Source organism: Erinaceus europaeus, chromosome 4 (assembly GCF_950295315.1).
Source record: "Erinaceus europaeus chromosome 4, mEriEur2.1, whole genome shotgun sequence".
Taxonomy (NCBI): domain Eukaryota; kingdom Metazoa; phylum Chordata; class Mammalia; order Eulipotyphla; family Erinaceidae; genus Erinaceus; species Erinaceus europaeus.
This window is the reverse complement of record NC_080165.1, coordinates 68630508-68657304: the sequence shown is the minus strand read 5'-3', so window position 1 is coordinate 68657304 and position 26797 is coordinate 68630508. Positions and strand designations below refer to the sequence as shown.

General features: G+C 47.7%; 1 long non-coding RNA gene across 1 annotated transcript in view; it reads right to left on the bottom strand.

Annotated features, from left to right (window-relative positions):
• The window catches only part of LOC132538292 (uncharacterized), a 38126-nt gene extending 12017 nt beyond the window's left edge, over positions 1–26109 (bottom strand). Inside the window, exons 1-2 of the long non-coding RNA XR_009549692.1 lie at positions 26033–26109; positions 25087–25312 (exon numbers count right to left, since the gene is read on the bottom strand). This is a non-coding gene — a long non-coding RNA (uncharacterized LOC132538292). The remainder of the gene's footprint in view (positions 1–25086; positions 25313–26032) is intronic.
• Positions 26110–26797: the final 688 nt, after the last annotated feature.

Genomic DNA, 26797 nt, shown 5'->3' with positions numbered 1-26797 from the left:
GAGCTACTCTCTTCCCTGGTTTAGCTTTCTGGTTCTATATCCAACTCCAACAGCATCTCTCCAGTCTATACCTTTAAACCACCTGTATGTTAGCTGTCAAGCTCAGTAAAAGTAGTAAAGTCATGGGCCCTTTGGAATATACCTAAAATAGACCTACTAGCTTTTTCCTAAGTGGAGACCCCAAATCTCATCTACTATATTCTTACCTTTAGGTTCATTATTATTAATTTTTCCTGCTTTATATCTTAATGCTTTTCAGCCACCAAGTTACAGATGCTACCATGACACCAACCTGACTTCCCTAGGCAGATGACCTCACCAGTGTGTCCTAGAACCCCACCTCTCCAGACCCCTGCCCCACTAGGGAAAGATAGAAACAGGCTGGGTGTATGGATCAACCTGCCAATGCCCATTTTCATCAGAGAAGCAATTACAAAAGCCAGACCTCTCACCTTCTGTACCCCATAATGATCCTGGGTCCATGCCCCTTAAGGATAAAGAATAGGAAAGCTTCCAATGGAAGGGATGTGATATGGAACTCTGGTGGTAGGAATAGTGTGGAATTTACCCCCTTTTATCCTATGCTCTTTTCAATTATTATTAAATCAATAGTAAGTAAATAAATAAATAAATAAATAAATAAGAAAGCTCTCCTCTTCATAAGGAAGCTTAGAGAACTGTGTGCTTCTGTGGCGAATACACATGTTGATAAGTTTTTTTAATGTTTTAAAATATATATTGTTTATTTGACAGGACAGAGAGAAAGAAATTGACAAGGAATGGGGGAGCTAGGAAGGGAGAGAGAAAGAAATACACCTGCAGCACTACTTCAGTACTTATGATGCTTCCCCCTTGCAGTTGGGGACTGGGGACTTGAACCTGAATCCTTGCACACGCTGACATGTGCACTCAATCATTTCTGTGCAGCAGGTAGAAGTCTGTGTGTCTGTAGTTAACACCAGCCCAGCTGTGAGTCTTGAATGTGTGGTATTGGTTGCTCATTTCATCAGAGGACGAGTCCACACCAGCACAGGGAAGTGGGGCTGCTTCCTACCCCTACCCACCCAGTGTTTCCTTTATGTGAGATCCAAGGGATGTGCTGGCCACTCTACTCTGCTATTATTTAATGGTGCATCAGACTAGCCACCATTAAATTTTTTGTCCTCCAGATCCCATCCTTTGTGTAAGCTACTTAGTCATCAATTTAAATGCAAGTTAAATAAATGACAGTTGTGGGGGTTTGGGCGGTAGCACAGCAGGTTAAGTGCTTACGGCATGAAGCACAAGGATCAGCAGCATAAGGTTGCCGGTTTGATCACCCGGTTCCCCACCTGTAGGGGAGTTGCTTCACAGGCGGTGAAGCAGGTGTGTAGGTGCCTATCTTTCTCTCCCCCTCTCTGTCTTCTCCTCTCTCCATTTCTCTCTGTCCTATCCAACAACAATGACAGCAATAACAACAACAATAAAACAAGGGCAACAAAAGGGGAAAAATTAGCCTCCAGGAGCAGTGGATTCATAGTGCAGGCACCAAGCCCCAGCAATAGCCCTGGAGGAAAAAAGAAGAAGAAGGAGGAGGAGGAGGAGGAGAAGGAGAAAAGAAATGACAGTTGTGGAGGAAAAGGGACTCTGCTACACTACTGGTGGGAATGCAAACTGATGGGCCCCTTTGGAAGACTATGGAAGTCCTTAAACAAATAAAATGGAATAACTTTACGGTCCAGTAATATCACTCTGAGGCGTTTATCCAAAGGAAATGAGAACACTAATTCACAGGAACATATGCACCCCTATGTTCACAGCTGCATTATTCACAATAGCCAAAGAGTGGAAGCAACCTACATGTTCATCAACAGATGACTGGCCAAAGAAGTTGTGGAATATAGACTTCACAGAATAGTTCTCTACAACAAAAAGTTATATTGTATCATTTAGGACAAAATGGACAGAACTAGAGGTGATTAGCATAGCAAAATAAGCAAAGAGGGGAAAGGCAACTATTGGATGGTATCATTCATATGTGAAATCTAGAGAATTTACACATATGAACTTGCAAAAAAATAGAAGTAAACAATTGGTTTCTAAGACTTTACAAGAACTACGGTAGTTATCTCTGACAGGTAGAAGTCTGTGAGGACAGAACTTTGGTGGTGGGTGTGGCATGGAACTATATCCGTAATTTTACAATCTTATAAACTAAAATTAATTATAAATGAAAAATGGCTTGAAAAAAGTAAGTACATTTAAAATAAACAAGGGTATGAGGAAATATAATAGTCACAAAAACTAAAAGCTAGAAGGTACCACGCTTAAAAGTGTACCTTTATGTGTTTTGATTCATCTCATACTCACGTTCCTCTTTATAAGGACTTGGGTTCCAGCTTCTGCTCCCCAGCTGCAGTGGGAAAGCTTCACAGCAGTGAAGCAGGGCTGCATATGTCTCTGTCTCTCTTTCTCTCTACCTCCCTCTCCCCTCTCAATTTCTCTCTATCCTCTCAAATAAAATAGAAAGGAAAAAAAAAAAGAAAAGAAAGGGAGGAAGGAATAAAGACAGAAAGAAAGAAAGAAAGAAAGAAAGAAAGAAAGAAAGAAAGAAAGAAAGAAAGAAAGAAAGTCATGAAGAAAGACAGGAAGGAAGGAAGGAAGGAAGGAAGGAAGGAAGGAAGGAAGGAGGAAAAGACTTAGAAAAGAAGGAGGAGGAGAAGGAAAGAAGAAAATAAAAATGTTCTGGGGAGGCCTGGGGGTTGGGAGGGTGAGCTGTGTACCTGGCCTAGCATGTCAGGAGCAGCCTGCAGCCAGGTCACGCTGGGTGACCTTGACTGTGTAGCTGGTGAGGCCAGGTTTCCTTGGGGGGCTGGGATTACCAGGCAAGGCATCCCTGCCAGGGCCCTAGCAACCAAGTCCTGTTTGGGTTGCCTGTGTGGGGGCAGGTGGGTAGTGGGGTGAGGAGGAGCCAGAGCCCAGAGGCCTTCAGATGCCAAGCTGCTGATTTCAGCCTTAAGCCAGTTCAGAAGCCAGGGCCCTGCTCTCCAGTCTCCCCAATACCACCCACCGCCCCCCAACCATGTGCCTGCATGGAGCTGGTGGCTCATTCATTCCACACATGCCTCCAGGTGCCTGGGGTGTAGCCCAAAGGGCCTTCCAAATCCACAGAACTGAGGTTTGGCTCCTGTCATCCTCAAGCTGACCTCAGGCATACTCTATGGTTCGCTTCCTCAGTTTCTTCTTTCTGTATCAAGATGTTTAGAGCTAAATCATGTGGGTTAAATAAGCTTCAGCCTGGCCAAGGCTTCATGGACTGCCTAGCCCCTCTCACATGCTCAGTTAATCTCGCTACTGTTTGGATCCTTTATCTTTGAGATATCAGCAATAGTGCTGCACTTGAACTTCACCTACTTAGCTCTTAGGAATGGTGGTAAGATGAATAAGACCTTGCCTCTCCCTGATGGGAATTTTAGCCTATAAAGAGGAGCTTGGAGTACTGGGAGAGAGCTCACCCAATAGAGCACCCACTTTACCATGCATAAGGACCCTTGTTCAAGTCCCTGGTCACCACACAAAGAAGTTTTATCAGCAGAGGAGCCCTGCTATGCTGTGCCATCTCTCTTCTCTTCTCTCTATGTTTTTCACCTTTTTTTTTTTTTAAAATCTAAACAACAACAAAGTCTGCAGGGAGTAGTAGAATTATGAAAAGGCCAATGCCAGACAAAGTTTTGGCAGAAAAAAAAAAGAGTTGGGAGAGTTGAGGTAATTACTAAGTAGTAATTACTAAACTGAGGCATAGATGGGTTATTTGTGCTTAAAGGTGGGCTCTTAACACCTCCTGCCCAGTGGGCCCTATCTTGTGGATAGTAGGCTTAGTGAGGGCAGAGGCTGCCTTCCTCTTGTCCTTTGGAACAGGTGGAGAGAGGTCCCCTGAAGCAGAGCTGTAGGGGGAGGCTCCCCAGAGGCAGAAGGGGCAGTTCCTCTCAGTGGACAGGGCAGGAGGGGCTCATGCCGCAAGCACTGCCACACACCACACTTGAGCTTGTCCTGTGACCCCTCAAGCTAAGCCCAAACATCTTGGAAGCCCACTGACAAGAAAGCCACCTGCTGCCCAATGAGACTCCCACCCTTGAGGCAGTGTTTCCTCCTGGATGTGAATGTTTCTGATGGCAGCTTCTCAGCATGATGTGGTGGGCCTGCCCCCTGGCCCTCATGAACAGTGGTGGTCTTCCTTGATCATTCCAAGTTGTTAGGAAGGAGGGCCAGGTCCATCACTTTCCAATCAGGGTCCCCTTTCCATCTTCACTCTGTGGTTCATTCTATTATTGTTGTGTTTGTTTTTAGATACACCATCACACCACAAAAGCTTCCTTCAGTGCAGTAAGGGCTGGGCTCAAACCTTAGCCAAGCACATGACAAAACAACACACTATCCAAGCGAGCTATTTTACTAGTCCTCCATGGTTCATTCTTAAATGTTTGTAGAGCATCTAGTTGGCCCCAGGCATCATCCACAATCTTCCTGTGACTTAGGAATGACCACTAGCCCCCACCCTACACACACACTTCCTGTGGATGAGAAAAGTGAGAACTTGAGAGATTTTGCAGAGCTGGAAAGACACAGAGTGGGAATTGGATGCCAAGCTGTCAGCCACCCAAGTCCAATGTCTATTGCTACCTTGTATTGGTCTTCCTTTGGAGATTGGAATCGTTGTGAGCATCACCCTTTGTTCGATCTTGCTTGGTCAGGTGCAACTCTGTGCATATGGTCTCAGCTTCTTTCAGCCTCATGTTAAACAGATTAGAAACTTGCCCCAAACCCACATGTCTAAATGTAGAACTGGGGATCTGAACCCAGGATGTCTGGCTCCAGAGTTCTTCACTCTCACATAGCTGTTAGATACCCATAAATGCCTCAGAGCAGAGAAATGCTATGCTTTGCTTGGCTGTGGTCTCCTGACAAAAGAGAGAGTGAGAAAGTCAACCAGTAACACAGTACGGCTAGAAGCTCCCTGTTTCTACAAGATACTCCTAAGAATGTAGATTGAGGGCCAGTGAAATAGCTCCCCTAGGAGGGCACCTGCCTAGCTGCCTATTGTGACCCAAGTTCAAGTCCCTGGAGTACAACATGGGAGTGTTATGGCGCTGGGGGTTTGGGTGCTGTGGAGCTTCTTTCTCTCTGTCTCTCTCTATCTTAGAAAATCAGCCCAGAACAGTGAAAACTTTGTGATAACAGGTTGAAAAAAGCAAAGGAAACAAAGAAGGGAGAAAGAAAGGAAAGAAGGAAGGAAGGAAAAGAAAGAAAGAAAGAGAGAGAGAAAGAAAGAAAGGAAATGAAAGGAGGAAGGAAGGAAGGAAGGAAGGAAGGAAGGAAGGAAGGAAGGGAGGGAGGGAGGTAAAAGACCTATACTGGGGAGAAAGCATAGTAGTCATGCAAAAAGATTTTCATGACTGAGGCACCAAAGATTCCAAGTTCAATCCCCAGTACCACCATAAGCCAAAGCTGAGCAGAACTCTGGCAAACATAGAAATGAAAGAAAGACCTGTTGGCTTTGGAGGCTGACACCTCTGGTGTTTAGTGGGACCACATGACACAGGGGTTTTGTCCTTAGGTGGTACTGATATATTGGCAGATCTAAGGCTTATAACATATTGCTAGAAAAGGTTATTGGAGGGAAATTGAGGAGAGGGTTATAGACATTTAAGGCCACCACCCAGCATGAAGTGGCAGTACTTAGCCATGGACTCATGATGGAGGGGAGAAGTGGCAGAGAGGTGGGGCTGAGATCTGGAGGCTGTGGTGCCTACCCTAGGTCCAAATATAGCTGTCCAAGACCCAACACTAGGACTTATGGGAGCTCTGACAAAAGACCTGAAATAGATGGTTTTGAAATATAATTTTCATATGTGTGTGTGTGTGTGTAAATATAACATTCCTCCTAGTTTTAACAATATAAGCATAACAGAATTTTCCATATATTTTTGAAAATATGAAGAAAAAAAAGCAAAGAAAAAATCAATTAAATGGAAAAGAAGGAAAGAGGAAAGATTCCTTCAAACTACAAGAACTCATTCCTCAGGGCTGGAAGGTGGTGCAGTGGATCAAGAGTTGGATTCTCAAGCATAAGTTCCTGAGTTTGATTCTTGAAATCTCATATGGCATGTGCCAGAATGAGGTCCTGGTGCATATTCTCTCTCTCTCTGTATCTGTCTCTGTCTCTCTCTTTCATTAATAATTTTTTTAAAGGACCCATTCCTTGGGGCATGCTGCAACCAGTTTCTTTCCTTCTAGGGATATTCTAAGAACACAGATATCACATTGATGTGTGGAAAGCTGGGTTTTTTTGTGTGTGACTTTGTTTTAAATGATGGACTTTTAAAAATTGCTTTGATAGACAGAAGAAAAGACTCCAGTTCTCCTTGATGTTGCAAGTTCTAGACTCAAATCTTATCTCTGGCCTTCAGGACTTTCAGTGACAGAGATGGAGTCTAAAGAACGCAAGAAATCATGTCTGCTCAGAGTAGAATGCAGACTAAGAGTGTAATAACAGGAGACAAGACACACACTCACAGTAACATGAGAAGAATCACATAGAATGTCTCAATAGAGATGAAGGTTTCCCAGTAGACAGCTTGTAGGATGAATCCTTTCAGCTCTACTGGCTTGCAAGTGTCACTACGTCCAAGGCTGGCAGGGCCACCACTGCCAGGGGGAGATTGGAACAGCTGTTCCAAGAAGAAGCATAGTACTCCACTGTCCCTTGGCCTGGGGGCTCTGGGGTTGGGGCTTCTGGGTTCTGATAGCTGAGTTTTGGGTACACTCAAGAGCTTAGCAAATCTTTGTGGAATTACTTTTGGATCACGTAAATATTGGGGGGAAGGAAAAAAAGAAGGAAAGAAAGAGAGAAAGAAAGAAAGAAAAAAAGAAAGAAAGAAAGAAAGAAAGAAAGAAAGAAAGAAGGAGATAGAAAGAAAAGGAAAGACCCATGTAATTTAGTGTGTGTGTGTGGGGGGGGGGGGTCAGGAAGGGTCAAGTCAAAAATGTGTTCAAATCCCAGATCTGCAAATATCCTGGATTCAGGTCTACGGTGCCATTTCCCCTACCCTCAGTCTCCTTTGTAAAACAGGGCCCTCCTTCAAGAATTAATCAATGTGGGCATCAAGATAGCTCACTGACTAGGATGTCTGCCTTGTTGTATCCAGTCCACTGTCAAGCCCCAGTGCCACATGGGAGTGCCAGGGCACCAAGGGAAGCTCTGATGTTGTGATGTCTCTCCTCTATTTGAATATTCTATCTATAAGGCAACTAGCATAGGACTTGTTGCATAAAAATAATGACGGTTGAATTTCATCAATTTTCCCCCTCAAAATAGCAAGCTGTTGGCATTTAATTGATTATGTTTGCAAATGGATATTATAGTCATTGCTGCTTAGTAGTTGTCACTGCAGTAGGCAAAGCTTTATCCAGAACTTATTTTTTCCCCATCTGAGGTGAGTTCTAAATTAGTGTTGAAAGGGGAAATGAGGGACAGCAAAATAGCTCACTTGGATAGTGCCCTGCTCTGCCTGCCATGTGCTCGACCCAGGTTTGAGCCTGGCCTCCATAACCTGGAAGGAAGTTTTGATGTTGTGGTCTTTTTTACTCTCTTTCTCTGTCTCTCTGCCTCTAGCTAACAAATTAATACCAAAAAAAAAAAAAAAAAAGGAAAGGAAAAGGCAGCGGCTGGGTGGTGGCACACCCAGTTAAGCACATATAGTACAAAGTGAAAGGATCTGGTTTGAGCCCCTATTCCCCACCTGCAGGGGGATGCTTCATGAGTGGAAGCATGTCTGCAGGTATCTGTATTTCTCTTTACCTCTCTATCTTCCCCTCCCCTCTTAATGTCTCTCTGTTCTATCAAAAAAAAAAAAAAAAAATATATATATATATATATATATATATATATATATATATATATATATATGGCCACCAGGAGCAGTGGATTCATAGTGCCAGAAAAAGAGGCAAAAAAAAGAAAGAAAGAAAAAGAAAAAGGAACTGATTAGTTCAATGATTTTTTTTTTAACCAGGTCCAGTGTCAGACTCTGGGGACAAAGCCGTGCACAGGACTTTGTCCTCACCTCAGAAAGCACACATTCTAGTGGATAGTCCTGGCATCCAAACCTCTGGTCTGAGAAGGAACTTTCCCAGATCCAGATCTGCCCCTTTCCTGACCCTCTCTACTGAAAGGGTCAGTCCAGACTGCTTCCCTGTCCAGAACAAAAGGGACCCACTAGTTCCAGAGGGACATCTGGTTGGCCCTGTGGACCTACTGTGGGTCTGAGCTGTGGGACTCAAGTGGGACTAGAGGCAGGCACTGCCCAATAGCCAACTCCAGACAACAGTGAAGCACCTACCCCACTTCCCGCCTGTGTTCAGGGCCATAATGGTGCCCTCCAGGAGTCTGCCCCAGGAGCCTGGGCCTTTGGGGGGCAAGTAATGAGAGAAAATAAATTAATAATTAAAAAAATTATGAGTCCTATCTGGTTGTCTTCTCTCTGCTCAGACTGGCTGTTACCCCCATCCCCACCCCTTCAAACTGGGAATACACCCCCTTCCCTCCTCTTTCAGACCTGACTGAAAGGACAGAGTGCCCTTCCCAGTTTCAAGTTTCCAAGGCCATGCCCTGAAAATTAAAGCATGAACTGACTTGAACTTGGCTCCCTTCCAACCAGTTTGGGGCTCTGTCCCTTGATGGGACCTCTTCAAACTCCCAATTAATGTCCTTTATCTCTTAATGAGCTCCGGTCCGCTGGCTCTCCTATCGTGGGTGGAGCACTGGGACCACATAGCCTTACCCCTCCCTGGGAGCTGCTAGTCCAGGAGGCGTGCACCTTCCTGAAGCCCTCACTGTTTAGCTCCAGGATTAGTTCTAGTCCATTTACTCACCAAGTCCACTGGCCAAAGGGCTGCAACCAGAAAAGCACATCTCCCTTGCATAATAAATGCTTAATAATGATGGTAGGGATTGACCAGAGAATGCCCCAGTTGGCAGGCCTGAAGTTACACCGTGACTTCACACAGGGAGTACTTAAAGTTCAGCTCCATGCCCCGCTCCTATCTATTCAGGGAGTTTGTAGGCTGACAGCCCCGCTGCCTGACTCTGTCATCTGCCCACCTGCCCACCTGTGACAACAGCATCACAGACTTTACTCAGTCCAGCTGTTGCCAGGTGGTTTGCTAGATTTTGTGTGAGTCATGCCTCCTTCTCTGATTGGGGACTTCTCTAGGCAAGGAGTTCCCCCAGACTAGGGTTCCCTGAAAGCAGAACTATGCCCCCTGCCTCACCCCAGCCCCATCCCAGGCTGTGTCTCCCGGTCAGCCCAGCACTGAGCTGGGTATACCTGGGGCTGCCATGTGCCCAGACCCCAAGCTAGTCTGCAGACAGAGCAGATGTGTCTGTGTGCATTGCTGGCAGATGTTAAAGATCACCCCACTTGGCCTTTTAGGAATTAGTCTAAAATACAAGATTGTATTTCAGGAACCTTAAGGGTGTTTCTGCAACTGTGGGGCCCAAGACAGTTATAACATATGTCCATTTTAGACCTTGGAAAATAGGGCTCTATAATTGGAAAAGTTAGTGCAGTGCTAAGTACAGGGAGGCCAGGCCCTTTACATCTCAAATACCAGGTATTTAGGTGGCTTTCTTGGAACCTGGAATTAGGGACACATGTGAACACACCAGACTCATTTTCTGAAGAGCTAGTGGGTGCTGGGGCAGCAGGCAACACCATCTCTAGATTCTAAAGTCAATGCACCCACTGGTAGGCACATAGACCTCAGACTCACTCCCCTCCTCCTCCTCCTCCTCCTCCTCCTCCTCCTCCTCCTCCTCTTTTTCCTCTTCGTCCTCCATCTGCTGCCACTTCAGATGTGACTTCAGTTTCCAAGGTACTTGTGGGTAGGCTTGGAGTTGGCATTCCCACCCTAAAGCATACCAGGCCTGATAACTTTGTCCAAAAGTAGAATATGGGACTTCAGAGCATGGCAGCTATACCTCTGGGTATCTATGCCAGACTACATTCAAACTCACCTACCCCTACTCAGGCAAGTTATCTATCCTCTCTAGGCCTCCGTTTTTTTTTTATCCATAAAATGGGGTGAAGGCTATACCATATCCCTTCCAGGGTTGCTGAGGTGATGGATGTAGTAACTTACATAAAGCATTTTCATAGCTCCAACTGCATAGGGAGAATTCAGTAAGGTTGGCTACAGTAACTAATTTATTTATTGCCACTAGGACTTTTTCCTGGGGTTTCATGCCCACATAATTCTACCACTCCCAGTGGCCAATTTTTATAGAAGGTAAGAGACAGAGAGACTAAGAGATACCTGCTGCACTCTTCACCACCTTCATCGGCCCTGCAGGTTGCTATAATTATATTAGATTCTAAAAGTGTTGAATATCTCCAAAGCAATCTCTCATTAGACCTGGACTCTCCACTCACACTGCCCTCCCTGGAGATCTCTCTATAACTCTGTCACTTTGATCCACACCAGTTACTTTTCCCTCAGAGTTCACTAATTCATTCATTTGTCCTTCCAGCACTTACTCATGGGTTCACTGGGGTCCCACTATCTATAGGGACAGCCTCTGCCTGCCAAACACTATCCTAAGCCCTCATTGAAAAACTATGGCACTTTAGTAGCTGTGTGAGAAGGCAGGGGTGGTGGCTAGAACTTGTCACCTATTCCAAAGCTACAAATACAAGCATGTATCCTGGAAGTGGTATGGTGGATAAAGCACTGGACTCTCAAGCGTGAGGTCCTGAATTCAATGCCTGGCATTACAGGGGCCAGAATGATATTTTTGGTATGCTCTTTCTTTCTCTCTCTCTTTAATAAATAAACAAAGTTTTAAAAAATACAACCATAAAGCCAAATGATAACCTTCTTCCAGGGGTTGAGAACAGGGCATAACTGTCCCCATATGATCAGACCATCAGAAATTTCCTAAGTGGAGCTGAACTCTCAAGGGTGGTGATGTTTAGCATTTTGATGCAGAAGAAATCAGAGTGATTTTTGAACTTTTGGGGCCAGGGGTGGGGAGACAGCATAGTTGTTATGCAAAGACTTTCATGCCTGAGGCTCTGAGGTCTCAGATTCAATCCTCAGCACCTAACCATAAGTTAGAGGTGAGCAGTGCTCTGGTTTATCAATAATTAGTTAGTAAGTTAATCAATTGATTAATTTAAAAAACCTTGGGCTAGCCACTTGTGCTTTAATCACCAAATGCCAACTAACAAGGGACCCTAGGAGTTAATAGCTTAAGACAAGAGTCATTGCATCAGTCGTCCCAATTCTGCAGTTTGGACAGCCCATTCTGCTACCAGGATGGCTTCACTCACATGCCAAAACATGGGGTACAGAGGCTGCTGGGGTTGAAGGCAGGGCCTCTGCTCCCCACCTCAGATTGTCTCTGATATCTATGCTACTTTCTCATGAAGGGCAGCTGGATGCTGGAGAAGGAGCCTCCTGGAAGTCAGTGTTCTTACTGGACAAGCTAACAGTGCTGAGTTCTTTCCAAGTCTCTGCTGAAGTTCCACTGACTGAGGTTCCACTAGCCACAGCCAAGTCTAGAGTCATTGAGATATGGGTTTCCAGAGTCATCATCTGCCAGAACATGGGGTCCCTAGCCTCACCAGTAACCGGACACGGCCAGGGAGACCGAAGTGTGGCCTTGTCACTGAGAGACACTGAGTCATGAGTATGTAGGTTCAGTTGCTGAAAAAAGAATTCCATAATGCAGAGGCTTAAATAGGTTTGAAGTTGCCCTCTCTTTCCATAAACAAGCAAGTAAGTAATTCACAGAGCATGTGTATCTTAATGGTACAAACTCCCTTCAGTCTTATTGCTGTGCTTTTCTCAATGCAGTTTTCATCATCCAAAAATGACTGTCCCAGCTCCTGCATCACATTTGCAACCTAGTCAGCAGGAAAGAGAAGATAAATTCTTTGTCATAGGCCAGCTCTTAATTGCAAGCCACATTCAAACAGCAAGGGAAACTGGACACTGCAGTCCTTAGTGGAGAGCTTTGTACCCAGCAAAAATAACAACTTCTCCTTCTCCTCCTCCTCCTCTTTCTTCTTCATCTTCTTTTTTATCATTATCATATTACTTGCTTGTTCATAAGAGAGATACAGAGAAAAAGACAGAAATAGAGAGACTAGAACACTGCTCAGCTCTAGCTTATGGTGATGCTGGGGACAGATACTTGAACCTCAGAAACCCAGAGCCTCAGGCATGGAAGTCTTTTGTATACCCATTATGCTATCTCCCCTGCCCCCTACTAGAACTTCTGTTATTATAGAAGCAAATATAGAGGCCACTGTGGTCTCAGCAACAGGAAACACATGACCAGCTCTGGAACATTCTGTCTGCTGATCTTGCAAGTTAAGGATTCTGTGGACATCTCTGGCAATCTCTGGCATGAGGAGCAAATATATGAAAATCTCTGACCTGTTGTTCATGACATACAGAGAATAATGGCTCAAGAATGTCAGTCATCTTGGGTTTTGCACACTCTGGGTCAGTACACATACTAGGGAGCCAGCAATGAGATGCAGCCTTATCTTCCTGGTTTTATCAGCCCTCCTTTCTCTGGGCAGCTCCTGAGACTCTCTGGAACTCTCATTGTTTTCAACCTCTTTCCACAAAACGCAATGCTGGAACATCAGGTGGGTAGCTCCACTTTCCCCCATCATCCGCTGCCTCTTCAATAGCCTAGGGAACTCCCTCCTCCCAGCTGATTGGACCTTGATTTGTCAGCTTCCCACCTACTAGATGGACTGATCCAACCAGATTCTCCTTTTTTTCAGAACTTGAACTCAGAGACACAGATAGACCATTGATGGAGACTGGTGCAGTGCATGAGGACACTCCTCTCAAGTGAGAGAGGATCATGAGGACCTGGTCTCCCCTTCTTCCCATAGCCGACTGCAGCTGGGGACAAATTACTTCAGTCTTTCCACACCTTGGCTTTGTCATCTGTAAATTATGGATAATGATCATCCCCAACCCAGACTGTTTGTGGATATTAAGGCAATTAATACAGGCAATGGGAGAAAGAGAGAATCAGAGCATAATTCTGACACATGGATCAAATTTAGGACCTCATGCTTGCAAGTCTTGCACTCTATTCACTGTGCCAGCTCCCAGACTACACAGCTGTCACTTTAAAATGATACATACCCAGAGCTGGTAGCTCTACTAGGCTAAGTAAATAAGTAAGTACAAAGCCTACAAGGTAGGTGGAGCAGGGAAAGCAGAGAAACTGGAACAAGATAGTGCCTAGGAGCTGGAAGCACCATTTAAGTTCATGTTGGCTCCCAGTTCCAATTTCCCTGAAGCCTGACTGTACTTGGCTCTCAGTGCGGGGTGCATCCTTACATTAAACCTCCTTCATTCACTTTTGAAAAGCAGTTTGGCAAACCACATCAGAAAGTACCAAAACAGCCATGCCTGCTGACCTGGGCATTTATCTTACAGGAATAATTAATAAGAAGGAAAAAGCCACAGGCACAAAGATGTCCAAGGCAGCTTTATAAATAATGGTGGACAGTTGGAAACCATAAATGCCTCATGATCTAGGCATAGACATGTCCCTTGGATGGAGTATTATGCAGCCATTAAGATTCACTGGTATGGAGACCACATAGCAACAACAAAATGTTTGTGAAATAATAAGTGGAAAAGAGTAGAAAACAACTGTAATTGACTCTGATTATTATATATGGATAGCACTGGCTGGGAAAATTATTTTTTAAGTTGCTGAAAATAAAAACAAATTTATTCTTGGATCATCTAAAGGGAGTTTGTCTAGAAGGAGAGTCTTTCTAAAGAGAGGGATCCATTTTCTGGACACCCCTATGTCACGCCAGCTCCAGAAAGTAGAAGGACAAATGCTCTTCACCCTCCCAGTCCCACGCCCAGCTCCTGCCAGCCCCTGTGCTCTCTGGGGAGAGGATGCCCAGAGCTGGGGTTGCTGGTATTTTTAGCCAGGCCTCTGGCAGTCCAGCTCTTTAAGGTAAAAATAGCTGGGGTGGAGGGCACAGCACTAACTTTGCTGTCTTCTCCCCCACCCACACCCCCAATCCCCACCCCCGGCGCCTGCTGTCTCGGATCCTTTCTGCCACTTCACTCTGGCTCCATCCCATCTCCTGAGGCCTCTGTGGCCAGGAAGGAATGTTCTGGTCAGGGATATGTGCAAGCCTTGGATAGAGCTCAGGACAGGCAAGCGTTCCATTTTCTGGATAAGGAAACTGAGGTTCAGAGAGAAGGAACACACCAGGAAGAGTTTGACCCAATGCAGCCCCTTCCTCATATGTACCCCTCTTTCCCTGCCTGACCCCCAGCCTTTTACTTGCAGGAAGGAACTTATGGTGGAGGGGAGCTTTGGACTGGGTTTCATGAGGCTCAAGTTGTAGGCTCTCAGTTATTACTTGTGGGGTGACGGTAGGTCCCTTTCAATTCAATGACAATCTCTATGTCTGTAACACCAAGGAGCTGGGCAAGATCTGCTCCTAGGTCTTTTTTTTTTTTTTTTTTTCTTTTTTTCCCTATTGACACCAGGGTTATTGCTGGAAGTTGGTACCTGAACAATGAATCCAGTGTTTCTGGCAGCCATTTTTTCTTTATTTCTTTTTTTCCCTCTTTATTTGATGGGCTAAAAAGAAATTGAGGGGAGTCAGGCGGTAGCACAGCGGGTTAAGCACACATGGCACAAGGACTGGCATTAAGGATCCCAGTTCGAGCCCCCGGCTCCCCACCTGCAGAGGAGTCCCTTCACAGGCGGTGAAGAAAGTCTGCAGGTGTCTATCTTTCTCTCCCCTCTCTGTCTTCCCCTCCTCTCTCCATTTCTCTCTGTCCTATCCAACAATGACAGCATCAATAACAACAATAATAATACAACAACAAAACAGCAAGGGCAGCAAAAGGGAATAAATAAATATTAAAAAAGAAGAAGAAGAAGAAGAAATTGAGAGTGGAAGGTGAGAGGAAGTGAAACACCTGTAGACCTGCTTCATTGCTTGTGAAACATCTCCCCTGTAGGTGGGGACTGAGCTGGGTGTAACATTGCCTATCCTCTCAGAGCTTTTTAAATTGATGAGTTGCAAATAAATCTCAGACTGGTGGCCAGACTGCAATGCTGTCATCTACCACCTTCCCCGGGTCCCATGGGTACTGTGAGTCACCTAGGGGATCATTGGCATCCCTAGGAGATTGTCATGACTGACAGCCACACCCCCAGCTAAGTCTCCCCCAGCTCTGAGCACATATTCTGGCTCCCTCCCTCTGCCGGGACACTTTCTCAAGGGTTACACATTAGTTATGACACTGCATGTTTCATATGAAACTCTCTCCATGACAGGTAGTAAGTACTTTAAAATTATCAGATCGAGGCCAGGCCATGATGCAGTTGAGTTCATGTTACCTACCATATGCAAAGGGCCTGCAGGGGGGACTCTTTATGAGTCATGAAGCAGTGCTGCAGGAGTCTCTCTTCCTCTGTCCTTCTCTCCTCCCCCCACCCCTCTCAATGTCTCTTGGTCCTATCAAGTAAAAAGTAAAGGAGGGGGAGGGTATCTGCCAGAAGCAGTGCCTTCATTGTGCAGGTGCCAAGCTCCAGTGACAATAAAACAAATTGCCCTGGTGGCAATAAAACAAATGAAAAATTATAAAATCAGTTGAAGTCAAATCTGATTGGGAAGGGAAACTTACAGGCAAAAAAAAAAAAAATGTTGAAACTGATGTTGAAGGTGGAATCCAGGAAGCTAGAAAACAGCCAGCTCCTAGAAGCCAGGGGCTCCTTGCCACTCCCCAGTGCTTTCCACTTGGGTCCCAGTTCTGCTCATCTCCTGGACCTGCCCTGGCCTATAGCGATGATTCACATGGCTTGGACCTGAGCCTTCAGTCCCACGGTCTTATCTGCAGGCTAGTTTGTATATTCTTGTTCTTGTATCCTTCCCAACTCAGACCTCAGCCCTGCCTAGGGGCAGGGCTCAAGAGAACAACCTCCCATGAGAGGGTACAAGGCCCAAATTGAGGAAAGAACTGAGCCCAAAGAGCTGGGGGCCACCAATTCATGTCACCTTGGGCCCAACCTGAGGGTTCTTCCAAAGCAAGTATGTTAATATGCTTGTGTGTGTGTGTGTGCGCACACGCGCGCACACGCATGCGCATGTTGTGTTAGTGTAGTCCATATTGCTACAGATGAGCCCTGTGAGGACTCTTAGCATCCACAGCATGGGACCCAGAGCCTCAGGAGTCTGTGATGACAGTCAGAACAGTCCCTGAGTTCTTCCCAGTAACTCAGACACTTCCTGTTTAACCTTCTGGTTACCTCAACTCACATGCCAGATCTCTGACTTTATCTGGCCCTGTGTCAGTGCAGTAACACCGGAAACCCAGGTTATCTTAGGAGCAGGCACCTCTTGTTAATAAAATGGGGCAGGTGGATCAGAGCTTAATAAATATGGTGTGTTTAGTAGACAAAACATGGTCCTCTGGCAGGGCACTAATCCTGAACTCCTGGGGCTGGGAGAGGTGGGGCCCAGGCCAAGAACTCCAGAGCATCAGGTAGGGAGAACTGACGTGACTGGAGAAAGGTGAGTCTCTTTCTCAGGCCATAAGTTTCTTGTTATCTGAAATGAGGATGGAGCAGGGCCTAAGAGAAGCTATAGAAAGCTCCTGGGACCAGCCCACCTTCTTCGTCTCACAGTCATCCTCTCCAGGGAGTCAAAGATGGAGCCCTGCACTCTACCTGACACACGAGAGAGACAGAAATAGACAGTAATGTCCTTCAACCAGCCCACGTCTCTGCTTCCCATCACCTACGGGCAGAGCAGTGGCCTATCCGCTGGCCAGTGCTCCAAGAGGACATCAGGGATCCCTCAAACACAGCAAACTGCCCTGGCAAGGCCCCTACCAGACCAGGAACTTCTGCACCTTCTCTGGGAGCCAAGAGTCTCCACAAGCTGGGAGAGTGGGGTGGGGGTGGCAGGGGCTAGAAGTGGCCCAGTCCTCATGCTTAGGAAGAGAGAGCCTGGAAGCTCAGGCTTCAGTCTGCACTCTGTCTTTAGACTCTATCTCAGTTTCCTCATCTGTCAGATGGGAATTAAAGACAGGTTCCTAATTTCCTTTTTATTATTTTTAAGTTTTATTTATTTATTTGTGTGTGTGTGTGTGTGTGTGTGTGTGTGTGTGTGTGTGTGTGTGTGAAAGAGAGAGAGAGAGAGAAACAGAGCATCACTCTGCCTGTGCAGTGGTCATGCTTGAGAGTGCAGTGCTTTATTCACTGCACTATCTCCTGAGCCACAGGCTATTGGTTTCTTACCAATACCACTTGCTAACTGGCTTTCAACAGGTGACTTGACCTCTTTGAATATGTATTTTGGCTTATAAAATGGGGGTGCTTGTGCATTTCCTGCCTTACTCATAGGCCAGGTAAGGGTCAATAGTTACATGCTATTGTAACTGCCAAAGTGCCCAGAAAGCCAGAGGCACCTCAAAAACACAGAGGAACCAAGGATCCCCTGTGCACCCCACGTGGATCAGACCCCAAAGCCAGTAGGAAATGTGAAAATGTGACCCTGCCCTGAAACACCCTCTGGAGAAATGGAAATAATAAGAACCTATTCTCATGTAGAGAGTAAGCACATAGAGAAGAACAGAAAGGGTTCAGAGGCCCAGGAAAGACGCTAGGGATTTGGGGCTAATCTAGGAGGCTTCCTGGAAGAGGTGGGTGACTTGGAGGGAATGAAGAATTTAAAGAAAGCCCACAGATTGGGGGGCCAGGTGGTAGTGTAGCAGGTTAAGTGCACATGTGGCAAAGTACACAGACCAGAGTAAGGATCCCAGTTCCAGCCCCTGGCTCCCCACCTGCAGGGGGGTGGCTTCACAAATGGTGAAGCAGGGCTGCAGGTGTCTCTCTGTCTGTCTCCCTCTCTGTCACCCCCTACCCTCCCAATCCAATAAATAAATAAATATTAAAAAGAAAGAAAGCCCAGAGATTGCATTTTTTCACTAGAGGGGGATGGACACAGGACTCTGGTGGTAGGAACAGTGTGGAATCATACCCCTATTACCATATATACATATGTAAATTTCCTCCAGGGTTACCAGTGGGGATCCATGCTGCCACTAACAAATCTACTGCTTCTGGTGCCATTTTCGCCCCATTTTATTTGATAGGACAGAGAGAAATTGAGGGAAGAGGGGGTGATAGAGAGGGAAAGAGAAAGACACCTATATACCTGCTTCACCACTCATAAGTGTACTCCTTGCAGATGGGGAGCAGGGGCTCAAACCTGGATCCTTGTGAGGGTCCTTGCACTTTGGACTATGTGTGCTTAACTAGGTGCACTACTGCCCAGCCCCCTTATCTTATAATGTTGTAAATCAGTATTAATTCATTTAAGAATTTTTTTAAAAAAGAAAGCCCTGTGAGTCAGGAAGGCGTGGCTCCCTCCTAGCCGTCACCAAAGCCTCAAAGCCCCTTTGACAGGGTATTTTAGCACCAACACATTCTCTTTCTTGTTGCTGAAATCTCCTCAGTTGGTCATTCTATAAGTCTAGATAAATCCCCAGTTTCAAAGGCACAGTGGTGGATGTTAAAGTCAGGGCTCAAAAATGTCCAGAGTGACCCTTCTTAATACCCTGTAAATGTCTGCTAATTGGACTTTTTATTCTGCACCCCAACACACACGCACACATACACGCACATGCACACACACACACTCTCGAGTGCACTATCTATACCAAAGGCAAATGCAGATGTGTCCTTTTGTGTCCCCAGGGATCAAAGGGTTGGTTTTGGAAGAAAGATCTGCTGTTTGAAAGCCAATTGGAGCTGGATCTGCACAAAAGGCCTTTCCTGCTTTCCTTCTCCAATGTGGCCACCAGCCCCTCCCTGCAATGTGTGTGCGGGGGTGGGGGGGGTGCATCCACACCTGATCAGTTCCTGCCCCCCTCCCGTGGGTCCTAGCACACACAGCAGGGCTGGTCTCTACCGTTCCGTAAAGCACGTTCTCTTTCTGCCTTTGTTGGGTCATTTGCCTGCAGAATGTGCTGTCCCTGCTGGGCTGGGCACTGTCAGGTCTCAACGTAACAGCAGAAGGAAAAAGACAAAGAGATGCTGAGTGACAGACAGGCTGTAGGCAGTGATGGGAGAAAGGTGCTCTCTGAGACAGAGGATGAGAAGCCGCAGGTGGAGGGTGGAAAGAGAGAAAGAGAGAGAGAGAGAGGAATAAAGACAGAGTCAGGAGGAAGCACAGACAGAAAGGGAGACAGGAAGAAGCAGGGAAAGATAAGGCCATGAAAGGGATTGATGGGGCCAAAAGGCAGGCAAGAAGGGGGGAAGGAGGGGGAGAAGGAAGAAGAGGAAGAAGAGGGGAAGGAGGAAGAGGAGAAAGGGGAGAATAGAAAGAAGTGGAAAGTTCAGAAAAGGAAAAAAGGGCAATAAATGATGAACTGGACCAGCTGAGCAGGAGCAGGTGACTGAGGACCTTGGGCAGGACTCTAAGCACCCCCACTCCATCACTGGTAGGGTTCCCATCAATGCTGACCACCCCCACCACCACTGAGTTCCTCATCCCCCCATCTTAGAGGTTTTCTCTCACCCTCTGCGGTCCACAGCGCCCAGCCCCAATGAAACTCTCAGTCTTTAGAATAAGGTGGCTGGAGGGGAGGAGAGAGAAGGGTAGTGTGTGTGTGTGTGTGTGGGGGGGGGCTTCATCAGGAATCCCTGCCTGGAATCAAGTTTGAGAGCCTCTCAGCTCTAAGCAGAGAGCCCCCCAGGCTGCAGATTCCAGGGCCAGTTTTGTCACCTTCCTTCATCCCCCTCTAAGTTAGGCCTGGACCTTTACCCTCACCTCAGTGGAAAAACCTGGACTCTCTGGAACTGGCTGTCTGCTTCCCCTGTCCACACTCTGTTAATAGCAGGGTGACCTCAAGCCAGTGCCTTTCTTCTGAGTCTCATTTTCCTTGTCTGAAAAACAGGGCATCATCACAACGCCTGTCCTGTAAGATGACCACTGAGGATTAGCTAAGACAAAGGTGACTGGGTGCCCAGAGAAGCACCTGGCATCAACTGTGTGTAGTCCAGGGAGTCCCTTGTGGCGCTGCCAACAGTGTGCGCTGTGGATTCCAGCTCTGCCGCACACACCTCCAGCACTGGCTCTTCTGCCCAGCCTCCAGGAAGGACCCCCCCCATCCCAGTTCATTCACAAGGCACAGCACTAGTCCACAACATGTCCCGGAGGCTGTGGAAATGGTTGGACTTATTTTTAAGTCAGAAGGAAAACAAAATTACCCTCAGAGTCAAAGAAAATATGCTTGTTTAAAACAGGAATCTGCAGGAGTCAGGAGGTAGCGCAGCGGGTTAAGCGCATGTGGTGCAAAGCGCAAGGACCCGCGGAAGGATCCCGGTTCGAGACCCCGGCTCCCCACCTGTAGGGGAGTTGCTTCACAGGCGGTGAAGCAGGTCTGCAGGTGTCTATCTTTCTCTCCTCCTCTGTCTTCCCCTCCTCTCTCCATTTCTCTCTGTCCTATCCAACAGCAACAACATCAATAACAACAACAATAATAACTACGATAAAACAGTAAGGGCAACAAAAGGGAATAAATAAATATTTTTAAAAATTTTTTAAAAACACAGGAATCTGTCTGCCTTTGAACTTGTGCAGTTCTGAGATGTAACTTGGGGTGTTTGTTGATAGAGAAGGGGTGCCCTGGGGCCTACAAGTGACTGAGTGACCTGTGGTGTCACCTTCCCAGCCTACCTTCAGCAAGGAGGACAAGAAGAGTCTTGGTCACCCTAATGGGCATTCCTGCCCAATGGGAGCACAGTTTGGAGGGAGCTTCAGGCCCTGGACCACTGGTGGTCATGGTGGAAAATAGAGGTTAAGATAAGGCAGACAGATTCCTGTGCCCTTAGGGAGGCCCTAGGCCAGAGAGACCCTAATCTCAGGTGTTTATCACATTCTCTGCCCCCAGGGAGCCCCCATCTGGGGAAAGAGCTTATAAGATTATCAAAAACATAGCATTCAAAAAATGTAGCACTGGCAAAACAGTTCACTTGGACAGTGCGTTGTTTCATTATGTGTGTGTGACTCTGGTTCAAGCCCAGTTCTCACCACACTGAAGGAAGTTTTGGTGGTTCTCTCTCTCTCTCTCTCTCTCTCTCTCTCTCTCTCTCTCTATCTATCTATCTATCTCCTTGGCTCTATCTTTAAAAAAAAAAAAAAAGATTGTTATGAACTCCAGCAAGTGAGGGGAGGTGGGTACAAAGACCTTCCCATCCTAAGATACATGGCCAACACCAAACAAAGCTGAGAACAAATCCAGGGTGGCAGAGAGACACGGGCACCCCAGCAGAGAGGAGCTCTTGGGTGGGAAAGCTAGAAGGAGGGGTATCTGCAGGGCTATGTGAAAAGAGAGAAGGAGAGTTCTGTGGGCCTGGGTCCAGAGGGGCCACAAGGCCCACCCGAGGCCCACTGCACCCTCACTTGGAGCCTTGACAAGCCGTGACTGTCCTCGAGTGTCCATGTCCAGAGCTGCGACTCATACCCAGAGTGGTCAGGTAACCACACGCCCAAGGTGCCCCTCAGCCCCCAGCCAGGCGCCCTACAGAATTAAATGACCATATTGGAAATAGCAAAGTAAACACCAATAGGTAAAGTGCAAATTAAAGCTACTCCTCCCAGATACCTTATTTATAGACCTGAGCTCAGTAGCTGCTGCACCCTCCTGGGCAGAGGACACTGGGCCAACGGAGGGCACCTGTCCTGCCAGCCTCTTCCCAGGACACTGAGCTCCTCACTAGCAGGAGAAGATGCAGGGGAATAACTACTCTTCTTCCCCCAGCACCTGGCCTTGGGGGGTACAGAGGAGGGTAGGGCAGATGCTATCATGGAGCCCTGGGCCTTGCTAGTATGAGGGCTTTGGGACCAGTGCAGACCTGACATAGGAGGAAGAAAGATGTAAGTAACAGGAATGGATGTGTAGGATCAGAGGCGAGGGGCAGAGGGCCAAACTGCTGGTAGGATGATGTCGAGAAGTGCACGTAGCCATTACTGTCCCACTGCTTCAGAGCCTCAGCTCACGCTACTCCTGCAAGAAGCCTGTGGTTACCTCACTTCACAGGTGAGGACACTGAGGCACGAGGAGGTGATGTGAGCATGCTGCTTCTGTGTGTCCTGCTGACAGGTGCACAAACTCCAAAGTCTGTTCTCTTAATCAGCCCACTCTTTGCAGGCCTCCCCCAACTGAACTCACACCCACTGCTAAGGCTGCCCGCCTGCTCTCGGGTTAGCTTCACAGAGGAATGTGCCTGCCCTGAGCCTCACTCAACTGGGCAAGTGGGTTGGCTCAGCTGGACTCCAGGAGGGTGACATAAAGACCCCTGCACACACTAGGCCTGACATGAAGCATCAATCCTGGTCCTGTCTGAACCAGCCAGGGCCACCAGCTTGAGGTTGGGACCCAGAGGACACCTTCTTGTGCTACCAGCCAGGCTGGGCAGAGCTGACCTTAGCCCACTGGCACTCTGCTTCCAGCACCTAGCAAAGCCGAGATGGTTAGCCACAGGTTTGTCTGTGTAGGGACAGTGCTGGGCCAGGAGGGAAACCACACTTGGCCCGATTTGTTCATCCCACCAGACCTGGAGTGGCGGTCACTGTGCTGGCGGCGGGGAGCCAGGAACAGAAGCTGTGGGCTTGGCAGGAGGGCAAACGGGAAGGAGAAGTGGCCACATGCTGGGAAGAAGGGGAAAGGTTCACCCAAGCCTCGTGCTCTGAAGCCACCAGTGGCAAGGGACAGAGCCAAGGGACACCACCAGAACGAACCTCCGCAAATACTTCCCACCAGCAGCAAACACCACAAGCTCAGAATAGCAGCTGTCCTGAGTGGGCTGGCTGGGGTGGCCAGCCAGGGGCAGGTGGGCCCAGGGGATGGGCTCCTGCTGGACACACACCTGCCAGGTCCCCATCTTCATTTGCTGGCACTGCCTGAATGAGTGTCTAATCTATTTGGTGAATGGGAATGGGAATGGGAATGTGCCACCAGAGGGCAAGTCTCCACATCAGTAACTTTGTGACCTTGGAGAGGCTCTTTGCCCTGCTGGAGACTCAGCTTCCCCACATAGGGACAGCGATTCTGTGAAGGCAGCCAGGGTGCCCTCCAGCATTGAGGCTGGGAATGCCAGTGTGGATAGAAGGCTTCCAGTGGCCCAGCTCAGTGCTAGTCATTTCATTTGCAGCAATTTCTTCAGGTATCCCATTGCTGTATGAGGCAGTCACTCCCAGCAGCTTCACCTGAAAGTTGGGGACACTGAGGCACAAGCCCAGAATGAGACTTGAGACCATGCTGCCTGGCTCCAGGGCTTGTGTTTTAACCACTCTAGATGCCACATGGGCCAGGAGCCACAGTCAAGGTGGAAACAGAAAGCAAGACCGTGTCACTCCCACCCCCTCCTTCCCACACACATACCAACTCTCCTCAGAGACCCTGCTAGAGAACAGAAAACAGGACAGAAAGGTGAACAGCCTTAATGCTCCCTTTGTGTCTGCTGCTCCCAAGGAGTGGGACAATATGGGACAGGACTGAGGAAGGCACCAGGGAGCTGGCAGGGTCAGCAGCATGTGAAACGTGTCCTGGTCATGGTGTCCAGGTGGGGTGGGGGCAGCGGGCTGGCAGCCTGCGGTCCTCGGCCCACGCACTGTCTGGCTGAGTGGGGTGGGATGGAGGGCCTATAAATAGCAGGCCTCTCCCCAGCGTTGGGAATGTAAACCCAATCCAAACAGTGTGGTGAGTCGGGGCTTTCCAGAGCGGCCACAAGCCCCGGGGCCTGGAGGCTTCTGGGAGGGCCTCTTTCCTCCTCTCTCACCTCCTACAGGACCAGGTCATTCTAGGGGAGAAGGTCTAGTTTCTCCTAACCCCAGAACGTCTCCCAGCTCACAGGAAGGGAGGCTGGGAGGTGACATGAGGTGACAGGTGACATTAACTGAGCATCTAGTGGGTGCCTAACATTGTCCTACACACTTTGTATGACCATACAGCTAATTTGTCCACAACCGTATGAAACAGGTCTATTGTTCTACCCATCTTATAGAAGGCAAAGTTAAGGCAGTGAGAGGCAAAGTCATAAGATGGAAGCCTTGAAGTTGGAAAATGCGAGAGATAGCTGGGGAGACTGTTTACTAGTTATGTAAAAGATTTCATGCCTGAGGCTCTGAAATCACAAATTTAATCCCTAGCACTACCATAAACTAGAGCTGAGCAGTGCTCTGGTCTCTCTCTCTCTCTCTCTCTTTAAAATAAATAAATAACTTTCTTTTTTTTGAAAGAAAGAAAGAAAATGCTAGAGACAAGATATAAACCAGCTGCTATATGGCCCTTCTTCCTCTGGGCCTATGGGTACAGACTAGTCACAGTGAGTCCTAACCTTGGGGTCTTCTTGGTCTGGGAGACCCCAGTGTCCCAGGAGAAGTGAGACAGTGAAGGTTGATGGTATGTGCATTGGAGACACCAAACAAGCTGGAGCTGCTGGAAGCTAAGGTCAGTCTGCCACATGGATGTGGAACACAACCTCTCACAGAACAGAACCTGAGGAACCAGGGGTCTCGGGCACCCCCAGAAAAGCCGGCCTTCTAAGGGACAGCTCCAGCCTTCAAAGGAGAGGCCCCTTTTCCTCTCAGTTCTGGGGGATGGGGGGGGGGCAGAGAGGAAGTACTGGGGATTCCCCCCAAAGCTATGGTACATGAGATCCTAGGGAAATGAGTGTCTTTTTCTCTCCTGCCCACTCAGAGGCCCACCTAGATCCCAAAACCTGGAGGAAAAGTTCATGGTCAACTGTTGATGCTTTTCTGAGATGCCAGGCTTGGGTGCCTCCTCTTGCCAACCAGACCTGTATAATCTCTATGCAGGTAAGTCCAGATGACCACCAGACTGGAGAGGGGTATGCTGGTGTGTGTGTGTGTGTGTGTGTGTGTGTGTGTGTATGTGTGTGTGTATCTTCCTGACCCCCAGCTACCCCCCACCAAGCCACCCTCTGCCCCAGGGACTCACATGGGCCAGAGAAGGGGTTGCTTGCCTGGTGAAGGTTCTTATTTCTCGCCTCCTTCCAGAATGTGCTTCCATTGGCCAATACAGACATGGATGGGTCCATTAGGAAGATCCAGTGGCCACCTGTGAGTACCGGAACTAGGAAGCCTGGATGCAGGTGGGGCAGGGGCAGGCAATAGCTTGTGCCCAGGATTCCAGGTGCATGGAGAAAAGGAAGTCCACCTCTCCCCTGGGGGACCCAGATGGTTGGGGGAAGAATATCCTTGTCAGGCACTCTGGGAATTCCCAGAGGTAAGGCTCTGGACCTCTGGAAAAAGAGGGCAAAGGGGTCAGCAACAGGGGATGGGGGTGGGGGGGATCTTTCTCAGAACCGGGCTTGAGGAAGAGGATTCAGACTGTCAGGTGTCACTCAAGTGCCAAGTGGCAGCTTGCTGTCCCTCCTCCTCCAAAAGACTTCCTCTGCTAGCCCAAGAAATTGTTTCATTCCAAGAGAATAGGGTGAGTGGCTTTGGAGTTCCCTCCCCTGGCCTCACATCTGCGGCAGGAAGTTGGGTACAGGATGGGGAGGTCTGGACCCCGGTTCAGCAGCCCAAACCCCTTCAGTTTCAACTGTCCATGTGACCTCTGGGCCAAGTTGCTCCCTGAGAAGAGCTGATTCTAGGGTCCTTCCCCTGTATTCTCTCTGGGGCAGTAGGAAGAGACACAGCGAACTTAACTTTGAGTGAGCAAGCATTTGGAGGGCCTGGGAGGCCTTTCAGAGGAAGTTCTAGACATGGAGTTCAGAGTCTGATGAACTCCTGTGGACTTAGAGCTTGGGGAGAATCCAGGGCTTAGGGAAAAGGGCAGCATTTCTCCTTGTCCTCAGAGGCAACAGGAGAGGAGAGCACAAGAACCGGCTGAAAAGGGATCTGCTGGTAAACCAATAAGAGCAGCTTAGGACAATGCTGACCTGTGTTGGCAAGGAGGCCTCTGCCCTCTCCTCTTCCTCCACTCCTCCTCCTCTCCCTCCTCCTCCTCCACTCCTCCTTCTTCTTCTCCTTCTCCTTCACCTTCTCCTTCCTCCTCCTACTCTTCTTTTTCTTCTTGTTCCTCATCTTGTTCTCCTTCTCCTCCTTCTTTTTCCTCATCTTTAGCTACAGACAGAGTTGGAGTCTCTTTCTTCTTCTTCTTCTTTTTCATCTTCTTCTTCTTCTTCCTCTTCTTCTTCCTCCTCCTCATCCTCCTCCTCTTCTTCTTCCTCTTCTTCTTCTTCCTCCTCTTCTTCTTCCTCTTCTTCTTTTTAAGATAGAGACAAGGAAAAGAGACAGTGAAAGACACCCTAGCACCAGAGCTTCTTTCCTGCAAAGCTGGACCCAAGCCTGGGTGGCACATATGGCAAAGCAGTGCACTGTCCAAATGAGCTATTCTGCCAGTTTTGTCTCTTTCTAAACAAAATCCAGCTCAGCATGGTCACAACAAGAATAAAAACAAACAAAAAGAAAGAAAGGAAGGAAGGAAGAAAGAAAGAAAGAAAGAAAGAAAGAAAGAAAGAAAGAAAGAAAGAAGCAAATGAGGGAATAGAGGCTAGTGGCAGTGACCAGAAAATAATGCTGGAGCGGAAAGACCTCAGGCAAGAGAGAGAAATCAGTGTGGAAACTGGGGGGGTGGGGGGGGGGAGATGCTACCTAAGACTGGAGCTGAGTGGGAACATCAGACAATCAGCAAAGCGGCAGCC